Source organism: Oncorhynchus gorbuscha, unplaced genomic scaffold, assembly GCF_021184085.1.
Source record: "Oncorhynchus gorbuscha isolate QuinsamMale2020 ecotype Even-year unplaced genomic scaffold, OgorEven_v1.0 Un_scaffold_1065, whole genome shotgun sequence".
NCBI lineage: Eukaryota > Metazoa > Chordata > Actinopteri > Salmoniformes > Salmonidae > Oncorhynchus > Oncorhynchus gorbuscha.
Genome location: NW_025745961.1, coordinates 28,930 through 32,500, shown reverse-complemented (window position 1 = coordinate 32,500; position 3,571 = coordinate 28,930).

Below are 3,571 nucleotides of genomic sequence, written 5' to 3'. Positions count from 1 at the left end.
AGAAGTCTATCTGAAGAGCTGTCTGTCTGTCACTATGATGTCTACAAGTCTATCTGAAGAGCTGTCTGTCTGTCTGTCTGTCACTATGACGTCTACAAGTCTATCTGAAGAGCTGTCTGTCTGTCTGTCTGTCACTATGACGTCTACAAGTCTATCTGAAGAGCTGTCTGTCACTATGATGTCTACAAGTCTATCTGAAGAGCTGTCTGTCTGTCACTATGACGTCTAGAAGTCTATCTGAAGAGCTGCCTGTCTGTCACTATGATGTCTACAAGTCTATCTGAAGAGCTGTCTGTCTGTCACTATGACGTCTAGAAGTCTATCTGAAGAGCTGTCTGTCTGTCACTATGACGTCTAGAAGTCTATCTGAAGAGCTGTCTGTCTGTCACTATGATGTCTACAAGTCTATCTGAAGAGCTGTCTGTCGGTCACTATGACGTCTACAAGTCTATCTGAAGAGCTGTCTGTCTGTCTGTCTGTCACTATGATGTCTACAAGTCTATCTGAAGAGCTGTCTGTCTGTCACTATGATGTCTACAAGTCTATCTGAAGAGCTGTCTGTCTGTCACTATGATGTCTACAAGTCTATCTGAAGAGCTGTCTGTCTGTCACTATGATGTCTACAAGTCTATCTGAAGAGCTGTCTCTCTGTCACTATGACGTCTACAAGTCTATCTGAAGAGCTGCCTGTCTGTCACTATGACGTCTACAAGTCTATCTGAAGAGCTGTCTGTCTGTCACTATGACATCTACAAGTCTATCTGAAGAGCTGTCTGTCTGTCTGTCACTATGACGTCTAGAAGTCTATCTGAAGAGCTGTCTGTCGGTCACTATGACGTCTACAAGTCTATCTGAAGAGCTGTCTGTCTGTCACTATGATGTCTACAAGTCTATCTGAAGAGCTGTCTGTCTGTCACTATGATGTCTACAAGTCTATCTGAAGAGCTGTCTGTCTGTCACTATGACGTCTACAAGTCTATCTGAAGAGCTGTCTGTCTGTCTGTCTGTCACTATGATGTCTACAAGTCTATCTGAAGAGCTGTCTGTCTGTCTGTCTGTCACTATGATGTCTACAAGTCTATCTGAAGAGCTGTCTGTCTGTCTGTCTGTCACTATGATGTCTACAAGTCTATCTGACGAGCTGTCTGTCTGTCACTATGACGTCTACAAGTCTATCTGAAGAGGTCTCTGTCTGTCTTGCCTGCCTGTTTGTCTGCCTGCGTGCCTGTCACCATTATAACCAAAAATAACCTATTCTACACTAAAATATAAACACAACATGTAAAGTGTTGGTCCCATGTTTCATGAGCTGAAATAAAATATCCCAGAAATGTTCCACAAAAAGCGAGTTTCTCTGAAATGTTGTGCACTCATTTTTTTACATCCCTGTTGGTGATTATTTCTCTTTTGTCAAGATAATTCATCCACCTGACAGGTGTGGCAGATCAATAAACAGATTAAACAGCATGATCATTACACAGGTGCACCTCGTGCCAGGGACAATAAAAGGTCACTCTAAAATATGCAGTTTTGTAACACAACACAATGCCACAGATGTCTCAAGTTGAGGGAACGTGCAGGAATGTCCAGCAAATAATTGCATGTTCATTTCTCTACCATAAGCCATCTCCAACGTTGTTTTAGAGAATTTGGCAGTACGTCCAACCGGCCTCACAACCTCAGACCATGTGTATGGCGTCGTGTGGGCGAGCGGTTTGCCAATGTCAACGTTGTGAACAGAGTGACCCATGGTGGCAGTGGGGTTATGGCCAGGCATAAGCTATGGATAAACGAACACAATTGCATTTTATCGAATAGAGATACCGTGGTGAGATTCTGAGGTCCATTGTCGTGCCATTCATCACCTCATGTTTCAGCATGATAATGCACGGCCCCGTGTCACAAGGTTCTGGACTACATTCCTGGAAACTGAAAATGTCCCAGTTCTTCAATGACCTGCATCCTCACCAGACACATCATCCACTGTTTGGGATGCTCTGGATCGACGGGTAAGACGGCGTGTTCCAGGTCTCGCCAACATCCAGCAACTTCACACGGGTCTGAATACTTTCAGAAGGCTACAACCTTTATAGTGGAGTTACTGACACAACCTGACTGGATACAACCTGGATACAACCTGACTGGGTACAACCTGTATAGTGGAGTTACTGACACAACCTGACTGGATACAACCTGGATACAACCTGACTGGATACAACCTGACTGGGTACAACCTGGATACAACCTGACTGGGTACAACCTGACTGGATACAACCTGACTGGGTACAACCTGACTGGATACAACCTGACTGGGTACAACCTGGATACAACCTGACTGGGTACAACCTGACTGGACACAACCTGACTGGGTACAACCTGACTGGGTACAACCTGACTGGACACAACCTGACTGGGTACAACCTGACTGGACACAACCTGACTGGGTACAACCTGGATACAACCTGACTGGATACAACCTGACTGGGTACAACCTGACTGGGTACAACCTGATTGGGTACAACCTGGATACAACCTGACTGGGTACAACCTGACTGGGTACAACCTGACTGGACACAACCTGACTGGGCACAACCTGGCTGGGTACAACCTGAATACAACCTGACTGAATACAACCTGGATACAACCTGACTGGGTACAACCTGACTGGATACAACCTGACTGGGTACAACCTGTATAGTGGAGTTACTGTCACAACCTGACTGGGTACAACCTGACTGGGCACAACCTGGCTGAGTACAACCTGACGGGTACAACCTGTATAGTGGAGTTACTGACACAACCTGACTGGGTACAACCTGACTGGACACAACCTGACTGGATACAACCTGACTGGGCACAACCTGACTGAGTACAACCTGACAGGCACAACCTGACTGGGTACAACCTGTATAGTGGAGTTACTGACACAAACTGACTGGGTACAACCTGACTGGGTACAACCTGACTGGACACAACCTGACTGGGTACAACCTGACTGGATACAACCTGACTGGATACAACCTGACTGGATACAACCTGACTGGATACAACCTGACTGGATACAACCTGACTGGATACAACCCTGGGTACAACTGGGTACAACCTGACTGGATACAACCTGACTACAACCTGATACAACCTGAATACAACCTGATACAACCTGACTGGGTACAACCTGACTGAATACAACCTGGATACAAACTGACTGAATACAACCTGACTGGGTACAACCTGGATACAACCTGACTGGGTACAACCTGACTGGGTACAATCTGACTGGATACAACCTGGATACAACCTGACTGGATTCAACCTGACTGGGTACAACCTGACTGGATACAACCCGTATAGTGGAGTTACTGACTGGACACAAACTAGCCATGTTCAAGACAACTCAGAACCTCAGAGTAAAGATGTGCTTACTTTTATTTTGCGGAGAGCTTCCTATTGATCCTCTGATCTCATCTTTCTATAAAGGGTTTCCAGGTTGAACATTTCAGAGTTTCCTAGTTCCAAGTTGCCTTGAACACAGCAACGGACACACTGATTTCTATGTTTAGAGAGTATCTTC